Source organism: Bubalus bubalis, chromosome 6 (genome assembly GCF_019923935.1).
Source record: "Bubalus bubalis isolate 160015118507 breed Murrah chromosome 6, NDDB_SH_1, whole genome shotgun sequence".
Taxonomy (NCBI): domain Eukaryota; kingdom Metazoa; phylum Chordata; class Mammalia; order Artiodactyla; family Bovidae; genus Bubalus; species Bubalus bubalis.
This window is the reverse complement of record NC_059162.1, coordinates 11,834,842-11,857,355: the sequence shown is the minus strand read 5'-3', so window position 1 is coordinate 11,857,355 and position 22,514 is coordinate 11,834,842. Positions and strand designations below refer to the sequence as shown.

Sequence of the window (22,514 nt, the reverse complement as noted above, 5' to 3'; positions counted from 1 at the left end):
ACCATAGCTTTGACTAGATGGACCTTTGTTGGCAAAGCAATGTCTCTGCTTTTGAATATGCTATCTAGGTTGGTCGTAACTTTCCTTCCAAGGAGTAAGCATCTTTTAATTTCATGGCTGCAGTCACCATCTACAGTGATTTTGGAGCCCCAAAAATAAAATCTGACACTTTTTTCACTGTTTCCCCATCTATTTGCCATAAAGTGATGGGACCAGATGCCATGATCTTCGTTTTCTGAATGTTGAGCTTTAAGCCAACTTTTTCACTCTCCACTTTCACTTTCATCAAGAGGTTTTTTAGTTCGTCTTCACTTTCTGCCATAAGGGTGGTGTCATCTGCATATCTGAGGTTATTGAGATTTCTCCTGGCAATCCTGATTCCAGCTTGTGCCTCTTCCAGCCCAGGGTTTCTCATGATGCTCTCTGCATTAAGTTAAATAAGCAGGGTGACAATATATAGCCTTGACATACTCCATTTCCTATTTGGAACCAGTCTGTTGTTCCATGTCCAGTTCTAACTGTTGCTTCCTGACCTGAATATAGGTTTCTCAAAAGGCAGGTCAGGTGGTCTGGTATTCCAATCTCTTTCAGAATTTTCCACAGTTTATTGTGATCTGCACAGTCAAAGGCTCTGGCATAGTTAATAAAGCAGAAATAGATGTTTTTCTGGAACTCTCTTGCTTTTTTGATGTTCCAATGGGTGTTGGCAATTTGATCTCTGGTTCTTCTGCCTTTTCTAAAACAAGCTTGAACATCTGTAAGTTCATGGTTCACGTATTTCTGAAGCCTAACTTAGAGAAATTAGAGCATTACTTTGCTAGCATGTGAGATGAGTGCAATTGTGTGGTAGTTTGAGCATTTTTGGCATTGCGTTTCTTAGGGATTGGAAAGAAAACTGACCTTTTCCAGTGCTGTGGCCACTGATGAGTTTTCCAAATTTGCTGGCATATTGAGTGTAGCACTTTCACAACATCATCTTTTTTGGATTTGAAATAGCTCAGCTGGAATTCTATCACTTCCCTAGCTTTGTTCATAGCGATGCTTTCCAAGGCCCACTTGACTTCACATTCCAGGATGTCTGGTTCTGGTGAGTGATCACACCATCGTGATTATCTTGGTCGTGAAGATCCTTTTTGTACACTTCTTCTGTGTATTCTTGCCACCTCTTCTTAATATCTTCTGCTTCTGTTAGGTCCATACCATGTCTGTCCTTTATCAAGCCCATCTTAGCATGAAATGTTCCCTTGGTATCGCTAATATTCTTGAAGAGAGCTCTAGTCTTTCCCATTCTGTTGTTTTCCTCTATTTCTTTACGTTGATCACTGAGGAAGGCTTTCTTATCTCTCCTTGCTATTCTTTGGAACTCTGCATGCCATAAGGTAAAGGGAAGCTCAATGATAAATGTGTGTTGAAAGAATTCACAAATGACTGGTGTGAAAAGGCTCCCATGTCACAGTTGGGACAGTTTGAGCCTCAAGAAACAATGGCTAGCATTTGTTGTTGTTCAGTCACTCCTGTGTAACTGAACAACAGTTACACAGGAGTCTGACTCCTTGTAATCCCAGGGACTTTACAGCATGCTAGTCTTCCCTCTACTTCGCTTTTTCCTGAATTTTGTCACATTGAGTTAATGATATTATATTGATTATATTAATGATATTATCTAACAATTTCATCCTCTGCTGCCTCCTCTCCTTTTGTCGTCAATCTTTCCCATCATCAGGGTTTTTTTTTTTTTTTCCCAATGCATCAGCTCTTCACATTATGTGGCCAAATTATCAGAGCATCAGATTCAGCATTGGTGCTTCTAATGAATAATCAGGGTGGATATCCTTTGTAATTGACTGGCTTGATCTCCTTGCAGTCCAGGGAACTCTCAAGTCTTCTCCAGCACCACAATTCAAAAGCGTCAATTCTTTGATGCTCAACCTTCTTTGTGGTCCAACTCTTTTATCTGTACATGACTACTGGAAAAACCAAAGCTTTGACTATGTGGACCTTAGTTGGCAAAGGGATATCTCTGTTTTTTGTAACATGCTGTACAAGTCTTCATAGCTTTCCTTCAAAGGAGCAAGCACCTTTTAATTTCATGGCTGCAGTCACAGTATGCAGCGATTTTGGAGCACACACACAAAAATATCTCACTGTTTCAACTTCTATTTCCCTTTCTATTTACCATCTCATACCCATTAGATGGCAGAGTAGAAGAATGCACATTTATCTTCTCTGTCAAGAACAGCAATATTCAATGGGCTGCTGAAAAAGCATAGACAGAATATTGGATCCCACCAAAAAAAGATACCTCATGTCCAAGGGCAAAGGAGAACCTGAAACAAGATGGCAAGAGTGAGGCAATTGCACTTAAAATAAACCTCATACCCTCTAGAGACACTTGGAGCATGCAAAGGAAACTTGTGTGCACCAGGTTCTAGGGAGGGAGCAGTGACCTGCACAGCTGACTGAGCCAGACCTGCCTTTGAGTATTTGAGTGTCTCCTGTGGAGGTAGTGGGGGTAAGTAGTGGCCTGTCATGGTGACAAGGACTTTGGCAGCAGCAGTCCTGAGAGTTGCAGTGTGTGGCATAAGTCCTCTTGGAGGAGGTCACCTTTAGCCCCACTACAGAGCCTCAGATATGCAGATGACACCACCCTTTCGGCAGAAATTGAAGAGGAACTAAAGAGCCTCTTGACGAAAGTGAAAGAGGAGAGTGAAAAAGTTGGCTTAAAACTCAACATTCAGAAAACGAAGACCATGGCATCTGGTCCCATCACTTCATGGTAAATAGATGGGGAAATAATAGAAACAGTGAGAGACTTTATTTTCTTGGGCTCCATAATCACTGCAGATGGCGATTGCAACCATGAAATTAAAACACTTGCTCCTTGTAAGAAATCCTGTGACTAATCTAGACAGCATATTAAAAAGCAGAGGCATTACTTTGCTGACAAAGGTGCATCTAGTCAAAGCTGTGATTTTTCCAGTAGTCATATAAGGATGTCAAAGCTGGACCATAAAGAATACTGAGCACCAAAGAATTGATACTTTTGAACCGTGGTGTTGGAGAAGACTCTTGAGTTTCTCGGACTGCAAGGAAATCAAACCAGTCAATCCTAAGGGAAATCAGTCCTGAATATTCTCTGGAAGGACTGATGCTGAAGCTGAAGCTCCAATACTGTGGCCACCTGATGCGAAGAACTGACTCATTTGAAAAGACCCTGAAGGTGGGAAAGATTGAAGACAGGAGGAGAAGGGGACAATAAAGGATAAGATGGTTGGATGGCATCACTGACTTCATGAATGTGACTTTGAGTAAGATCTAGGAGTTGCTGATGGACAGGGAAGTCTGATGTGCTGCAGTCCATGGGTTTGCAAAGAGTTGAACATGATTGTGACTGAACTGAATAGAGCAACTGAGCATACGACCCACAAACTGGAGAATCAAAGGAGTTCTGGTATAACAAATTTAACAACAGTTCTTTCTCACTGTGAAAGTTCTGGGGCCACAAGAAATTTCCCAACCTGGGATCTTGCAGAGGGGCTAAGAATCCCCAGAGAATATACCTTTGAAGGCCAGTGGGATTTGATTACAGAACTTCCACAAGACTGGGTAAACAGACTATTGGAAGGCACAAACAAAACATTGTGTGCACCAGGACCCAGGAGAAAAGAGCACTGATCCCACAAGAGACTGAACCAGACTTGCCTGTGAGTATTTGGGAGTCTCTGGCAGAGGTGTGGGTCCACACTGGCCTGTCCCAGGCCAGAGACATTGAGTGCAATAGTCCTGGGATATGCAGCATGCTGGCATAAGTCCTGGAGGAGGTTGCCATTACCCCTACCAGGGTTCGGCTTTAGGCCCTCCCATCAGCAGAAAATTGGATTAAAGATTTACTGAGCATGACCTTGCCCATCAGAGCAAGACACGGTTTTCACCACGGTCAGTATCTCCCACCAGGAAGCTTCCACAAGCTTTTATCCTCATCCATTAGAGGGCAGACAGAATGCAAACCACAATCCCAGAAAACCAAACTGATCACATGGATCACAGTTTTGTCTAACTCAGTGAAACTATGAGGCATGCCATGTAGGGCCACCCAAGACGGATGGTGGGGAGTTCTGACAAAATGTTGTCCACTGGAGAAGGGAATGGCAAATCACTTCAGCATTCTTGTCTTGAGGACCCCATGGACAATATGAAAAGATAAAAAGGTATGAAATTGAAAGATGAAGTCCACAGGACAGTAGGTGCCCAATATACTGCTGGAGAAGAGCAGAGATGTAGCTCCAGATGGAATGAAAAGTATGGAAATAAAAGCAAAAATAAACAAATGGGACCCAATTAACCTTAAAAGCTTCTGCACATCAAAGGAAACTATTAGCAAGGTGAAAAGACAGCCTTCAGAATGGGAGAAAATAATAGCAAATGAAGCAACTGACAAATAACTAATCTCAAAAATATACAAGCAACTTCTACAGCTCAACTCCAGAAAAATAAATGACCCAATCAAAAAATGGGCCAAAGAACTAAATAGACATTTCTCCAAAGAAGACATACAGATGGCTAACAAACACATGAAAAGATGCTCAACATCACTCATTATCAGAGAAATGCAAATCAAAACCACTAGGAGGTATCATTTCACACCAGTCAGAATGGCTGCGATCCAAAAGTCTACAAATAATAAATGCTGGAGAGGGTGTGGAGAAAAGGGAACCCTCTTACACTGTTGGTGGGAATGCAAGCTAGTACAGCCACTATGGAGAACAGTGTGGAGATTCCTTAAAAAACTGGAAATAGAACTGCCTTATGATCCAGCAATCCCACTGCTGGGCATACACACCGAGGAAACCAGAAGGGAAAGAGACACGTGTACCCCAATGTTCATCGCAGCACTGTTTATAATAGCCAGGACATGGAAGCAACCTAGATGTCCATCAGCAGATGAATGGATAAGAAAGCTGTGGTACATATACACAATGGAGTATTACTCAGCCATTAAAAAGAATACACTTGAATCAGTTCTAATGAGGTGGATGAAACTGGAGCCTATTATACAGAGTGAAGTAAGCCAGAAAGAAAAACACCAATACAGTATACTAATGCATATATATGGAATTTAGAAAGATGTTAACAATAACCCTGTGTATGAGACAGCAAAAGAGACACTGATGTATAGAACAGTCTTATGGACTGTGAGAGAGGGAGAGGGTGGGGAGATTTGGGAGAATGGCATTGAAACATGTAAAATATCATGTATGAAATGAGTCACCAGTCCAGGTTCGATGCACGATCCCTGATGCTTGGGGCTGGTGCACTGGGACGACCCAGAGGGATGGTATGGGGAGGGAGGAGGGAGGAGGGAGGAGGGTTCAGGATGGGGAACACATGTATACCTGTGGTGGATTCATTTTGATATTTGGCCAAACTAATACAATTATGTAAAGTTTAAAAATAAAATAAAATTAAAAGAAAAGAAAAGAAAAGTATGGCCCAAAGTGGAAAAAAAATGTCCCGCTGTGAATGTGCCTGGTGGTGAAATTAAATTCTGATGCTATAAAGAGCAATAGTGCATAGGAACCTGGAATGTTAGGTCCATGAATCAAGATAAATTGGAAGTGGTCAAACAGGAGATGGTGAGTGAACATTGACATTTTAGAAATCAGTGAACTAAAATGGACTGGAAAGGGCGAATTTAATTCAAATGGGCAAGAATGTGGGCAAGAATCCCTTAGATGAAATGGAGTAACCCTCATAGTCAACAAAAGAGTTTGAAATGCAGTATATGGGTGAAATCTCAAAAATGACAGAATGTTCAGTATCATAGTAATCCAAGTCTATGCCCCAACCACTAATGCCAAAGAAACTGAAGTTGAATAGTTCTAAGGCCTACAAGAACTTCTAGAGCTAACACCAAAAAGATGTCCTTTTCATCATAGGAGACTGGAATGCAAAAGTAGCAAGTTGAGAGATACCTGGAGTAACAGGCAAGTTTGGCTTTGGAGTCCAAAATGAAGCAGGGCAAAGGCTAACAACGTTTTGCCCAGAGAATGCACTGGTCATAGCAAAGAAACACTTCCAACAACAAAAGGGATGACTTTACACATGGACATCATCAGATGGTCAATATTGAAATCAGATCGATCATATTTTTTGCAGCCAAAAGAAATTCTACACAGTCAGAAAAAAGGAGACTGGGATCTGACTGTGGCTCAGATCCTTATTGCAACTATCAGACTTAAATCGAAGAAAGTAGGCAAAACCACTAGGTCATTCAGGTATGACCTAAATCGATTCCCTTACAATTATACAGTGGAAGTGAGAAATAGATTCAAGGGATTAGATTTGACAGATAGAGTGCCTGAGGAACTATGAACAGAGGTTTGTAACATTGTACAGGAGGCAGTGATCAAAACCATGCCAGGAAAAAGAAATGCAAAAAGGCAAAATGGTTGTCTGAGGAAGCCTTACAAATAGCTGAGGAAAGACAAGAAGTGAAAGGCAAAGGAGAAAAGGAAAGATATACCCATCTGAATGGAGAGTTCTAAAGAAGAGCAAGGAGAGATAAGAAAACCTTTCTAAGTGAACAATGTAAAGACATAGAGGAAAAAATAGAATGGGAAAGATTAGAATTCTCTTCAAGAAAATAAAAATACCAAGGCAACATTTCATGCAAAGATGGGCACAATAAAGGACAGAAATGGTATGGACCTAACAGAAACAGAAGATATTAAGAAAAGTGGCAAGAATAACAGAAGAACTACACAAAAATGATCTGGATAACCAAAAGGTGTGATCAGTCACCTACAGCCAGACATCCTGGAGTGAGAAGTCTAGTGAGCCTCAGGAAACTGCACTACAAACAAAGCTAGTGGAGGTGATGGAATTCTAGCTGAGCTATTTCAAATCATAAAGATGATGCTGTGAAAGTGCTGCACTGAATATGCCAGCAAATTTGGAAAACTCAGCACTGGCTACAGGCCTGGAAAATGTCAGTTTTCATTCCAATCCCAAAGAAGGGCAATTCCAAAGAATTTCAAACTACTTACAATGCAGTCATTTCTCATGCTATCAAGGTCATGCTCAAAATTCTCCAAGCTAAGTTTCAACAGTATGTGGACCTAGAACTTCCAGATGTAAAAGCTGGATTTAGAAAAGGCAGAGTAACCAGAGATCAAATTGCCAACATCCATTGAATCATAGGAAAAGCAAGAGAATTCCAGAAGAATACCCCCTTCTGCTTCATTAACTATGCTAAAGCCTTTGGCTGTGTGGAGTAGAACAAATGTGGAAAGTTCCTCAAGAGATGGGAATACCAGACCACCTGACCTGCCTCCTGAGAAACCTGTATGTAGGTCAAGAAGCAGCAGTTTGAACCAGATAAAGAGTAAAAAACTGATTCAAAATTGGGGAAAAAAAGCTGTATATTGCCACCTTATTTAACTTATATGCAGAGTACATCATGAGAAATACTGGGCTGGATGAGCACAAGTTTGAATCAAGACTGCCGGGGGAAATACCAATAACCTCAGATATGCAGATGACCTCACCCTTATGGCAGAAAGTGAAAAAGAACTAAAAAGCCTCTTGATGAAAGTGAAAGAAGAGAGTGAAAAAGTTGTCTTAAAGCTCAACATTCAGAAAAATAAGATCATGGCATCTGGTCCCATCACTTGACAGCAAATAGATGGGGAAACAGTGGAAACACTGACAGACTGTACTTTGGGGGGCTCCAAAATCACTGCAGATGGTGACTGCAGCCATGAAATTAAAGGACACTTGCTCCTTGGAAGAAAAGCTATGACAAACCTATACAACATATTAAAAAGCAGAGACATTACTTTACCAACAAAGGTCCATAGAGTCAAAGCTATGATTTTTCAGAAGTCATGTTTGGATGTGAGAATTGAACCATAAAGAAGGCTGAGTGCTGTAGAATTGATGCTTTTGAACTGTGATCTTGGAGAAAAGTCCTGAGAGTCCCTTGGACAACAAGGAGATCAAACCAGGCAATCTTAAAGAAATCAATCCTGAATATTCATTGGGAGGACTGTGCTGAAGCTGAAGATCCAATATTGTGGCTACCTGATATGAAGAGCTGAGTCTTTAGAAAAGGCTCCAATGCTGGGAAATATTGAGGGCAGGAGGAGAAGGGGGTGACAGAGGATGAGATGTTCAGATGGCATCTCCAACTCAATGGATATGAGTTTGAGCAAGCTCTGGGAAATGGTGAAGGACAGGGAAGCCTGGTGTGCTGCAGTCCATGGGGTTGCAAACAGGCAGACACAACTGAGCAACTGAACCGTGGCAACAATTTGCCAGTAAGTGATGGGACTGGTTGCCATGATCTTAGTTTTAGAATACTGAGTTTCAGGCCAGCTTTTTCACTCTCCTCTTTCGTCCTCATCAAGAGGCTTTTTAGTTCTCTTCACTTTCTGCCATTAGAGTTGTATCATCTGCTTATCTGTGGTTGTTGATATTTTTCCTGGCAACCTTGATTCCAAGCTGAGCTTTACCCAGCCCAGCATTTCACATGATGTATTCTGCAGAGACATCAAATAATCAGGTTGACAATATACATCCCTGATGTAGTTCTTTCCCAATGTTGAACCAGTTCGTTTTTCCAAGTCTGTTTCTAACTGCTGCTTCTTGACCTGCATACAGGTTTCTCAGGAGGCAGGTAAGATGGCCTGGTATTCCCATCTCTTGAAGAATTTTCCACAGTTTGTTCTGCTCCACCCAGCCAAAGGCTTTAGTGTAGTCAATAAAGCACAAGTAGATGTTTTTCTGGATTTCCCCTGTTTTTTTCTTGTGATCTATGATCCAATAGATGTTAGCAATTTGATCTGCGGTTCCTCTGCCTTTTCTATATCCAAGTTGTACATCTGGGAGCTCTTGGTTCATGTGCTGTTGAAGCCTAGCTTGAGGGACTTTTGAGTATTGAAGGATGAAGTCTATTTGATTTATTTCCAGGAAAAAAGAATGTTTTATTACTCATATTGTATCTTCTTATCTATGTAAATAGGATGACTAGTGAAAACCTCTCTTTACACTCAAAATATAGATGATATATATCCACAAATTTGGAATATTTTCCTGAGTGGAGAAAACCAAGAATTATCCTGAGAGCCAACATATTGATTACAGTCCAAATATTTCTCCAGTGAATGCTAAATGTATTGTTGAAACTTGCCAAATGTATATAAAGAGGATGTAGGATATGACATCTTAAGAAAAACATCTCTGAATTTTGGTTGAAAAAATGCCAAGTTACTTGCTGACATAACAATGCTTTATTTGGTAATAGGAAAGATCAAAATATAGATGGAGATTGTAAAATATTACAAAAGGAGAAGGAAGTTCTACTGTTAATGAGCCTACTACAAAAAGTTATTTTGACTTGGCCTGAAGCTGGGGCATAATTCCTGAAGTTTTATTTGTCTCATGAAGATGGGTTATTGAAAGTAGTAGAGGAGAAGAGCTACTGAACAGAAGGTCACATACCATTGGCCAATGTAATTGTCAACCTCAAAAATTCCTGTGGTGTAAGAGAATTTTGGTCAGAATATAAAGTATTTATTATATTTAATTCTGGGATTTGGGCCCCAGAATCAATATAAAAAGACAGTGATTGTTAACACACATGCACACTCAGAAAATTTAACGTGGAATTAAAAAGCCAGGTAAGAAGCGAAAGATTTGTGCAATATGAAGAGAAACCGGAAAGTATGGAGCCTATTATACAGAGTGAAGTAAGCCAGAAAGAAAAACACCAATACAGTATACTAACGCATATATATGGAATTTAGAAAGATGGTAACAATAACCCCGTGTACGAGACAGCAAAAGAGACACTGATGTATAGAACAGTCTTATGGACTCTGTGGGAGAGGGAGAGGGTGGGAAGATTTGGGAGAATGGCATTGAAACATGTAAAATATCATGTATGAAATGAGTTGCCAGTCCAGGTTCGATGCACGATGCTGGATGCTTGGGGCTGGTGCACTGGGACGACCCAGAGGGATGGAATGGGAAGGGAGGAGGGAGGAGGGTTCAGGATGGGGAACACATGTATACCTGAGGCAGATTCATTTTGATATTTGGCAAATCTAATACAGTTATGTTAAGTTTAAAAATAAAATAAAATTAAAAAAAAATTCATTCAGTTGATAAAATACTATTTTGAACTATACATATTATGTTTTCTTTTTAACAATGATAGTATTGATATATATATATGCATAATAATATATTCATAATTACTATTCCAAGCACTTAACAATTCTTCTAGATTATGCCACAAAAACATGCATATTCTTTATGCTAAACAGTGATATGTGTACATTTATTTTATCTCCTTCAATCAAAAATATTTATCTCATTTTAAAAAATATCTTCACTGTTAATAACCTGAGTTCTGTTATTCAGAATGCACAAAAACAGCAATGCATCCCACCACACTTATGGAAATTTACTGTTTTTAGACCTTAGATTTTTTGCTAGTTTATGAATAAATCTGATGTGACAATGATCAAAAAAAAAAAAAAAAAAAAGCCAGGTAAGAAGAATGAGATAAGAAAGAAGGACCATTGAGATGTTGGGAAGAGGTAATGACAAAGTGCCAGTGGTGAGAAGGCCATGGGGAGGGAGAACAGACAGGTAGAGAAGCCAAAGGTATTCTATATTACAGAGATGGGAAGCTAAGCAATTGTTTAATATTATCCTTTTATTTCAAAGATGTGGAAATAAGAACTGGGAAGGTGAAATAACCTTTCATCATCATTTGCTACCTTGGAAAATGCTTTTCCAGGGTAGTAAGTATAAAGGAGACTGAGTTCAAGGAATGGAAATGAGAAGCAGAGTGGGAGTCTAGAGCTGTGGGAGGTACAGTTTTTCTGAGACGTGCAATTTGGTTCCGAGATTTTTCAGCTGGGGAAGAGAGGAAGTCACTTTAGAGTACTGAGAAAAGGGTGTTCTGAAATAAGAGATTACATACCAGCTCTGAGAGTCAGAAGTTCTACTTCCCAGTGAAATGCTGCCTCTACCTCTTCTATTGCTAGTGATTATCCTCCCACATGGTGACAGTTAGGATGGTAAGCATAACTCTGGCTGCTCCCAGCACAGGTGCAGGGGTTCTGGATAAAAGCATGCCACACCTACCACTAAAGGTCTGGGCTCTGCTGTCTCCAGCCCTCTCCCCTATTCTGGAGGCTGGGGATTGAGTCAGAGGGCTTGGGGAGAGAACTGTTTCAGGCTCTATATTGTTCAGACTCTGGGTGCCTTTTCATTCCATCCTGATTCTACATTTTTCCTCGTTCTTTTCAATCTTCCACCAACACAGTGTTCCACTGGCCAACCTCCTACCATATCATCCATATTTGGACCTTTGCCAACAGCTCCTGGGCTCAAAACCAAGGCTCAGGCTGGTTGGATAATTTGCAAATTCAAGGCTGGGATTCTGACTTGGGCACTACCATTTTCCTGAAGCCCTCGTCCAAGGGGAACTTTAGTGATGAGGCGATGACTGAGCTGCAGGACCTATTCCGAGTCTACTTCATTGGATTCACTTGGGTTGTGCAGGACCATGTCAGTGAGTTCCAGTTGGAATTTGAGTACAGTCCTCTGATCTGGAGAGACTCTCAATGACTTTTCTCTCCCTTGGTCAGGCTACTGTTCCCTCTGATCATGGTCTACTCCTTCCCTCTTTACTCAACTGCATGCACACAGCTCTCCAGAGTAGTCTCCAACCCTGACTCCTTATCTCCACCCAGTATCCCATATTCTTCCTGTTTCTTGCACTTTTGTGTAATAGATGATGTTCATGCTTTGTAGCCGTTTCCTGTTTTGCGTGTATGTCACTTGCCACTCTCAAAACCTAGGAAAAACTCCTTTTCCTACTGTGTGCCTGAATGAACTAAAGTATGACTTCCCCATCCTCCAATTCGTATCCTCAAGCATCTGCTGCCTAATCTCCTCTCTCAGTGTAAGCTTCCCCTTCATCCTGGAATGCTGCCCTCCTGACTCCATCACACATTGCTCCTTTTCTTCCCTCTTGTCCACTGCAGATCCTTAAAAGAGCAAATCCCCACCGTTTACAATAGGCATACCTCTAACCAATGCTCTTTTTCCTGAAAAGTCCTGAATACTGCAATTGGTTTTTGACTGATAATTTCACATCTCAGACCTTTCTTGCCACTAAAATCCAAAGGCCTATGCCTTTCCTCATCCTTTTCTTCATTGTTTGCATTTAATAACTTGTCTCAGTTTTCCTTTACACAGACCCCTTTGTGATCCAGGTCATAGCAGGCTGTGAGCTGCATTCTGGGGAGGCCATAGGAAGCTCTTTGAGAGGAGCTTTAGGAGGACTGGATTTTGTGAGGATCCAGAATCATTCCTGTGTGCCTGCCCCAGACAGCAGCAGCAGGGGGCAGAAGTTTTGTGCACTCAAGAGTCAGTATCCAGGCATCTCTGATATCATTGAGAGGTTCCTCTCAGAAACCTGTCTTCGATATCTCCTGGGTGTCCTCGATGCAGGGAAGGCAGAACTGCAGAAGCAAGGTTAGTCTTGTTCTCTCCCCAAGACTTTTCTCTTTTACCTCCTATCACCTTCTTTAAATTAAAAAGTGGAGAATACCTAAATTGAGAGGTGTTTAATCAATAAATGATCTGATTTCCATGGAAGTGGAAGAGGCAACTATCCAAATTTGTGGGTTTCTGAGTCCCCATGCTCTGGATTAGAGTCATTCTTACATTTCACATCTTACTGCTCCTTCCTACCCCAGTGAAGCCTGAAGCCTGGCTGTCCAGTGGCCCCACTCCTGGGCCTGGCTGCCTACTGCTGGTCTGCCATGTCTCAGGATTCTACCCAAACCTGTGTGGGTGATGTGGATGAGGGGTGAGCAGGAGCAGCCTGGCACTCAGCAAGAAGATATCATGCCCAATGCTGACTGGACTTGGTATCTCCAAGTAACCTTTGATGTGGCGGCTGGGGATGTGGCTGGCCTGAGTTGTCGAGTGAAGCACAGCAGTCTAGGAGACCAGAACATTATCCTGTACTGGGGTGAGAAAGAACTGGAGCCCAGCTGGGGATGGGAGAAGGTGGTCTTCAAGAACAGAGGGCAGTCCTGAGGAAGGGGAGAGACTTGATGGATGAACTATGGAGGGAGGGTAGGAGAGGGGGAAGAAAGAGTGACAGAAGGAGAGGTAGGAAGGGAGAGACAAAGAAAGAGAGATAGAGTTTGGGATTTATTTCTGAGACTCCAGTGCCAGAGGAATGAAAATAGCTGATCTAAGGCAGGCAATAGGTAGGAATGAAGGACTATAAACTAGGTGGGATGGAGCAAGAACAGACTGTGGGTGGCTGTGAGAATATGACATCGGGGAATATGAGAAAGGGGATCAGAGATGTCCAATCATCAAAAGCAGGTAACAGTGGGTGTTGACACTTGGGTGGGCAAGAAGCCATGGAGAACTAGAGGATGGATTTGAAGTGATATCCCTTTGTGTTCTCCCAATTGCCAGGACATCCCACATCCATTGGTTTGATACTTGTGGCAATAATAGTGCCCTCCTTGATCCTTTCGATATGCCTTGCATTATGGTTTTGGAGATGCTGGTGAGTTTTCATTTTTTAATCTTCTTTTCTGTCCATCCTTTTATTCTTTCCCTGCATTTTATCTATTAATATTATGCCTTTTTTAGCCTCAATATTTCCACTAGAAACTTTCCCCAACTCCTATCTGTAGGTAAATTTATTTTTAAAAATTGCAGTAAAATACATCATGGAAAATTTACTGCATTAGCCATTTTTACACATATAGTTTAGTAGTCTTAAGTAAATTCACATTTTATGCAGCCAATCTCTAGAACTCTTTTCATCTTGAAAAACTAGAAGTCTATGCCCATTAAACTATTTTCCCCAATCCTTGCTCCCTCAGACCCTGGCAACCACCATTCTATTTTCAGTCTATATGAATCTCTATACTCTAGGTACCTCTAGAAGTGGAATCATTTGCCTTTTTGTGAATGGTTATTACATTTAGCATTATGTCCTCATATTTCATTCGTGTGATGATCTGTATTAGAATTTCTTTCCTTTTAAAGATTGTTTTGTTTACCTGTTGATCTCTCAACAGACACTTGGGTTAATTCAACAGTCACCTTTTGCCTGTTGTGAATTATGCTGCTATAAACATAGTGTACAAATATTACTTAAGAAGAGCAATTTTTCACTTATGTTCTTAACAGGTCATATCAGAATATCTCATGAGCCCTGAATGTCTCCTTTTCCATTTGGAATAAGTATCCAGGAACCCTGAAACTCAAGTTGTCAGCCTAGGAGTCAGTCTCATCATATTTCATCAAATGATCATCACATTTGATCAAATCATTGTTCCTGTAGGTTGTAAAGATAAATCATAATTTATACACTAGCAGAAACATAAATGAAAATTGTTATTATGAGACAATATCACTAGCAGGATCCACTCAGATTTCATAGATGTGAGTTGGAGAAAGAACATACCTTGAAATAATGAAATGATGTACACTACTTCATGGTGACATGCCTTTGACTTCTTATTTAAAACTTTTTTTTGCTTCTGCTGAAATATCATTTTTCAAATTGAACTAACTGTAATTATGCTGAGGTAATTGTATTTGCAGAGCTGCTGGGCATTTTTAACAAAATGTCTCCATCTTGGCCTGATGATTTTCTAACTATAATGGTTAGCTGAGCAACTTGTTTCTCCAGAAAGCCTTCCTTAGTGCTACAGTGGAAGTAACCCTCCCTTGACTGGTATCCTGCATAGACCCACTTTACTCATACCCAGAACACTACAGTTCTTATTGTTTTTCTTTTCTTCTACTTATAAGTTCCTTAAGAGAAGAACTGGCTTTTGGTGGATCTCTGGCCCAAATCATATTTTTGTGTGTAGTGTTTTATGTTATTCTAAAGCTATCTGTGTGTATAGGCTAGTGAGATATGGTGTATAGTGAGACAGGTGGATAGTATGAAATATAGTGTATAGTGGATTTAAGTGAGTACCTAATTGTGTTGATTCACAGGAAACTAGAATTTTCTATGTGGAAAAGTTGATGTGAGTAAATGAGTAAAACTGTAGTTTTAAACTTGAATTGCAAGTATAAATAAAAAATCATAATATTAAGAGTTAAAAAAAAGGTCTTGGCCACTTAAAAAACCCTAAAATGAAGGCTTAGAACTCAGATTAAGGCTTTCACATAATATTTTCCCACTACAAGGAACCAAAGTACCTTGGAGAAATGGCTGATTTCTAGTTTGGAGCAGGAAGTTTCTCCAAGAGTCCTGGAACACCTTTGCTATACCTGAAGGTGAAGGGAAGCTCAATGATAAATGTATGATAAAAGGATTAATACGCGACTGGGTTGAAAAAACTCCCACGTCATAATTGGGACAGTTTGAGTCTCAAGAGAAACAATGGCTAGGATTTGATGTTGTTGTTTAATAGCTAAGTTGTGTTGAATCTTTTTGACCCCATGGACTGCAACATGCCAGGCTTCAGTGTCCTTCATGGTCTCCTGGAGATTGCTCAAATTCATGTCCACTGAATCAGTGAAGCTATCTAATCATCTCATCCTGTGACACTCCCTTCTCCTTTTGCCTTCCATCTTTCCCAGCATCAGAGTCTTTTCCAATTCATCGGCTCCTTGCATCAGGTGGCCAAAGTGCTGGAGCTTCAGCTTCATCATCAGTCTATCCAATGAATATTCAGGGTTGACTTCCTTTAAGCCTGACTGGTTTGATGTCTTTGCAGTCCAAGGAACCTCTCAAGAGTCTTATTCAGCCCTTCAGTTAGAAAACATCAATTCTTTGTCACTCAACCTTCGAACAGTCCAAATCTTACATCCATACATTGTTGCTGTTGCTCGTCTCTCAGTCCTGTCCGACTCTTTGTGACCCCATGGACTGCAGCATACCTACCAGGTTTCCCTGTTCATCACAAATCTGGAGTTTTCTCAAACTCATGTCCATTTAATCAGTGATGCTATCCAATCATCTCATCCTGTGTTGCCCCTTTCATCCTCTTGCCTTCGATCTTTCCCAGCATCAAGGTCTTTCCCAATGAGTCAACTTGTCGCATCATGTGGCCAAAGTATAGGAAGCTTCAGCATCCATCTTCCATGAATGTTCAAGTTTGGCTTCCTTTAAGATACACTGGTTTGATCTCTTTGCTGTCCAAGGGACTATCAAGAGTCTTCTTTGGCACACAGTTTGAAAGCAATCTTTCTTAGGCCACTCAGCTTTCTTCATGGTCCAAATCTCACATCTGTACACGACTAACTGGAAAAACCATAACTGTGACAATACAGACCTTTGTTTGTCAAGGTGAGTCGTCTCTTCTTTCAATATGCTGTCTATGTTGTCATTGCTTTTCTTCCAAGGGCAAGTGTCCTTAATTTTGTGGCTGCAGTCATTGTCCACAGTGATTTTGGAGCACCAGAAAATGAAATCTGCCACTGTTTCCATTTTCCCCGTCTATTTGCTGTCACAGAGACGGCAATGGCACCCCACTCCAGTACTCTTGCCTGGAAAATCCTATGGACGGAGGAACCTGGTGGGCTTGCAGTCCATGGGGTTGCTAAGAGTCGGACACGACTGATGCGACTTAGCAGCAGCAGCAGCATTTGCTGTCAAGTGATGGGACCAGCTGCCATGATCTTAGTTTCTGAATATGAGTTTTAAGCCAGCCTTTTCACTCTCCTATTTCACCTTCATGAAGAGACTCTTTAGTTGCACTTCACTTTTTCCATAAGGTAGTGTCATCTGCACATCTAGGTTATTGATATTTCTCTGGCAATCTTGATTACAGCTTGTGCTTCAATCCAGTGCTGGCTTTTTGTATGATGTACTCTGCACAGAAGCTAATAAGCAGGTTGACAATATACAGCCTTGATGTACTTTCCTCCTTCCCAGTTTTCAACCCAGTTTGTTTGTCCCACGTCCAGGTCTAACTTTTGCTCCTCGACCTGCATACAGGTTTTCTCAAACCAACTCTTGAAGAATTTTCAAAAAATTGTTGTGAGCCACACAGTCAAAGGTTTTAGCATAGTCAGTGAAGCAGAAAGTGAAAGTCCTTCAGCTGTGTCAGACCCTTTGCCACCCCATGGACTATACAGTCCATGGAATTCTCTAGACCAAAATACTGGAGAGGGGTAGCTTTTTGCCTTCTCTAGGGGATCCTCCCAACCCAAGGATCAAACCCAAGTCTCCTGCATTGCAGGTGGATTCTTTACTAGCTGAGCCACAAGGGAGATCTTCAGTGATGCAGAAGGAAATTCTCACATCCATACTCCATATGTATGTAGTTTTATACTCTTTTTTGTTGTTGTTGTTTGTTTTGGGTCCCTTCCTTTATCTATGTTCCAGCAGATGTTAACAATTTGATCTCTGGTTCCCCTACCTTTCTAATCCAGCTTGGACATCTAGACGTTAACTTTTGGCACATGGTTAAATTACAACATTAAAAACAAAAGTTATAGGCCCAGGTTACATGTTGCTTGAGTTCCTTTGTTAGTTTATCAACATGCCCCAAATCCAGAAATGGAAAAATTAAACCACCAAATCAGTGAGTCAATTTAGTAAGAATTTATTGTGGATATGAAAGCAGTTCACAAATGGGGAGATTCCAAATTAAAAGATTGATGTGAAGTTCAGGGGGCATGAAATTACAGAATGACTTACAGAGCAAAAATGAGGAAGTTATTAATTTTACAATGATTGGTTACTACAGTAGAAGTTTCTCTTGCCATTTTATGTGGTGTACCTGCTGTTTCTTTTATGATTGTCAGAGCCATTTACAAAACAAACCTGGCATGAGTTTCACTTACTTTTGTGAAATAAGTTGGTTTTAGTTTTCTTACACAGCTTAAACGTTTTCATCTGTTCAGGAAATTCTCACATCCATACTCCATGTTTATGTAGTTTTAACACTCTTTAGATATGTGACCACCACTCAGACTGTATAGGATTGCTCAGTAGCTGTCCTCAGGCAACCATTAGATACAAGCTTGCCTTGTGCTTCAGTGGAAGGAACTCTGGTGTTTGCAGAAATCTTACTTCTGGACCTGAGGTGTGTGTCTTCCTTACTTTTGGAGTAGAGTTTAAGGTACTTGTTGTATTTATTTTTAAAGGGAACTTAAGGGAATCAGAGGTAAATTTTCACCTTTTTATCTCTACCATCTCAGTCTAATTTTCACCATTAAAGGCAAGATCTTGTTTACTGATCCTCTTGATTGGAGTAATTGAGATTTAGAAATAATTTGTTTCCACTCAGGTTTTCACTTTGGTACCAAGGGCCATTGAGAGAGCAGCCTTTGTAGTATTAGTGCGGAGTGAAAATCAAGCTCTGAGCACCATACTTCCTGGACATCATCTTCGTGTTCCAGTGAGTCTGTCAGTACCTTTAGCCAAGTATTAGCCAAGCAGGAGATACTAATGGTGATGATAAAAATGGTATAGAGAGCATAGGTTCACTTTTCCAGTGTCTGACTCCCTGAAATGGGGTCAGGGTTCTCAGAATCTCCCTTTCTATGGTATGTCTCCATTCTCAGAGGAGGTCTCTCTGTGAATGTACACCAAGGTACTGTGGCCACTCACACTGATCCATTTGGTATTCTCTCCAAGACTACCTGCACTACCTCTCTGTTACTGCTACATCACTGTCAGTGTTATATTTGCCGTATGAGAGAATGAGATAGGTGGACAAACCAAAGGAATACTTCTAGATTAAAAGAGACTGGAAGTTGAGCAATTGTTTAGTATTACCTTCTTACTGAATAGATGTGACAATAAAGGATTAGGAAGGTGAAATAACTCTTCAGCATCACAAGGGAGCTTTTCCAGGTAGTACATATAAAGAGATGAAGACCAAAGAATGAAATGAGATGGAGTGGGAGTTCAGAGCTGTGGGAGGCACAGTTTTTCTGAGATGTGCAATGTGGGTCAAAGATTTTTCAGTTGGGGAAGAGAGGAAGTCAATTTAGAGTACTGAAAAAAATGCTGAAATTAGAGATCAAATACCAGCTCTGAGAGTCAGAAGTTCTATTTCCCAGTGAAATGCTGCTTCTACCACTTCTGTTACTTGGAGTTATCCTCCCAGGTGGTGACAATGAGGATGGTAAGAATAACTCTGGCTGCTCCCAGCACAGGTGCAGGGGTTCTGGATAAAAGCATGCTTTACCTACCACTAAGGGTCTGGGCTCTGCTGTCTCCAGGCCTTTCCCCTATTTGAGGCTGGAGATGGAGCCAGAAGCTTTGGGGGCAGGGGACCGTTTCAAGTTCTGTATTGTTGCTCAGACTCTGGGTTCTTTTTCATACTCTCCTGATTCCACATTTCCCCATCTTTCTTATCTTTCCACCACTACAGTGTTCCAGGGGCAACCTCCTACCATATGATGATTTCAACCTTTGTCAATAGCACATGTGCTCAAAATCAAGGCTCAGGCTGGTTGGATGACTTGCAGATCATGGCTGGGAGAGTGACCGGGCACTGCCACTTTCCTGAAGCCCTGGTCCAAGGGCAACTTTAATGATGAGATGACTGAGCTGGAGGACCTCTTCCGAGCCTACTTCATTGGATCACTCGGGAAGCGGAATCGAGTCAATGAGTTCCAGTTGGAATGTGCGTATAGTCCTGTGATCGGAAAGACTCTCAATGACTGCTTTCTCTTGTTGTCAGGCTACTGCTCCCTCTGATGATGGTCCCTTTCCCCCCTTTATCCAACTTCATGTACACATTGTCAGAGTAGCCTTCAATTCCGACTCCATACTCAATCTGGTATCTGATTCTTCCTGTTCTTGCTCTCCTTCTGTGTACATGACCACTCTTGTGGTTATTTCTTGTTTGCGTCTATGTAATTGCTTCTCTAAAACCCCAAGGAAGAATCCCTTTTCCTACTCTGTGCTTGAGAGAACTTAAGTGTGACTTCCTACTCCTCCAATTGATGTGCTCAAGCATCTTTGCCTGATCCCTTCTCTACACGTAACCATTCCCTACACCGTGGAATGCTGCACTTCGACTCCACACACGTTGCCTCTCCCCTCTTGCCCCCTCTACATCCTTAAAACAGCCTACCCCACCATTGATGATATGCATACCTCTCCCCAGTGCTCTTTCTGAAAAGTCTGAATTGGTTTTATGTCAATAATTTCACCTCTCAACTCTTGCCACTAAGTAAAAAATCCTATGCCTTTTTCTCGTCTCTTTCTTTCCTGTTTGCTTTTTAATACTTGTCTCAGTTTTCCTTTACACAGACCCCTTTGTGATCCAGGTCACAGCAGGCTGTGAGCTGCATTCTGGGAGGCCATAGAAAGCTCTTTGAGAGGAGCTTTAGGAGGAGGATTTTGTGTGTATCCAGAATCATTCTGTGTGCCTGCAATGGACAGCGGCAGCAGGGGGCAGAAGTTTTGTGCACTCATGAGTCAGTATCAGGCATCTCTGATATCATTGAGAGACTCTCTCAGAAACCTGTCCTCGATATCTTCTGGGTGTCCTCGATGCAGGGAAGGCAGAACTGCAGAGGCAAGGTTAGTCTCGTGCTCTCCCAAGATTTCTATTTCTCCTCTCACAACTTTCTTTAAATTCAAAAGTGAGAAGCACCTAAATAGAGAAATGATTAATCAATAAGTCATTGGTGCCCATAGGAGTGGAAGAGGAAACTGTCCAAATTTGTGGGTTTCTGATCCCCATGCTCTGGTTAGAGTCATAATCTGACATTCTTACTGCTCCTTCCTACCCCAGTGAAGCCTGAAGCCTGGCTGTCCAGTGGCCCCACTCCTGGGCCTGGCCGCCATACTGCTGGTGTGCCATGTCTCAGGATTCTACCCAAAACCTGTGCGGGTGATGTGGATGAGGGCGAGCAGGAGCAGCCTGGCATCAGCAAGGAGACCTCATGCCCAATGCAGACTGGACTTGGTATCTCCGAGTAACCCTAAGTGGCAGCTGGGGAGGCAGCTGGCCTGATTGCCGAGTGAAGCACAGCAGTCTAGGAGACCAGGACATCATCCTGTACTGGGGTAAGAAGGAACTGGGGCCCAACTGGGAATGGGAGGAAATGGCCCTCAAGAACAGAGAGGGGGACACAGGAAGGGGAGGGATTTGATGGATGAGGGAAGGATGGAGAGAGGAAGACAGGCATGGAGAGAGGATAGGCGGGGAGGAAAGAGAATCAGGGAGACAGAAAGAGACAGAGTCAGAGAGACAGAGTTTGAGATTTATTTCTAGGACTACAGTGCCAGAGGAATGAAAATAGCTGATCTAAGCTGTACAGTAGATAAAAATGAAGTAGTCCTTCACTACTAGAGTAGTAGTCCCACTGTAGTCTCGGTGGGATTCAGCAAGGAAGGAAAGATAAGGGTGGCTGTGCGTATAAGACCTCTGGGAATATGAGAAAGGGAACCGGAGATGCCCGTGCATCAGAAGCAGTTAATGATGGTGCTGACACTCAGATGGGCAAGAAGGCCTGGAGAACTAGAGAATGGGTTTGAAGTGACATTCCTTTGTCTTCTCCCAATTGCCAGGACCCCCCACATCCATTGGCTTGATACTTGTGGCAATAATAGTACCCTCCTTGATCCTTTTGATATGCCTTGCATTATGGTTCTGGAGACGCAGGTGAGTTTCATTTTTTAATCTTTTTTTTTTTCTGTCCATCCTTTTATTCTTTCCCTCCTTTTTATCTATTAATATTACATTTCTTTAGTCTCAAAATTTCTGCTAGAACATTCCTTTTGTCCCCAACTCTCATCTGTAGGTAAATTTATTTTTTTTAAATTGAGTAAAATATGTCTTGGAAAATTTACTGCATTAGCCATTTTACACATATAGTTTAGTAGTATTAAGTACATTCACTTTATGCAGCCAATCCTTAGAATTCTTTTCATCTTGAACAACTAGAAGTCTATGCCCATTAAAACCACTTTCCCCAATCCTTTCTCCCTCAGGCCTTGCCAACCATCATTCTACTTTCTGTCTATATGAATCTGTCTACTCTAGGTACCTCATAGAAATGAAATCATTTGTCATTTTGTGAATGGCTTACTCCACCTAGTATTATGTCCTCATAATTCATTCATGTGGTGGCCTGTATTAGAATTTCTTTCCTTTTAAATGTTGTTTTGTTTACCTGTTCATCTCTCAACAGACACTGGGTTAATTCACATTTTAGCTGTTGTGAATATTGCTGCTATGAACATAGTGTACAAATATCTCTTAAGTTGATCATTTTTTTGCTTGTGTTCTTAACAGGTCATATGAAAATATCTTGTGAGCCCTGACCATGTCTCCTTTTCCATTTGGAATAATATCCAGGAACCCTGAAACTCAAGTTGTCAGTCTAGGAGTCAAGCTCATCATATTTCATCAAATAATCATCACATTTGATCAAATCATTGTTGCTGTAGGTTGCAAGATAAATCATAATTTATACCCTAGCAGAACATAAATGAAAATTGTTATTATGAGACAATATCACTAGCA

The 22,514-nt window shown here is 41.3% G+C and overlaps 2 pseudogenes; both read left to right on the top strand.

The window, feature by feature from the left end:
- Positions 1-11,029: 11,029 nt before the first annotated feature.
- Positions 11,030-14,298, top strand: LOC123465917 (annotated as a pseudogene).
- Positions 14,299-19,034: 4,736 nt separating this feature from the next.
- On the top strand, positions 19,035-22,305 carry LOC123465916 (annotated as a pseudogene).
- Positions 22,306-22,514: the final 209 nt, after the last annotated feature.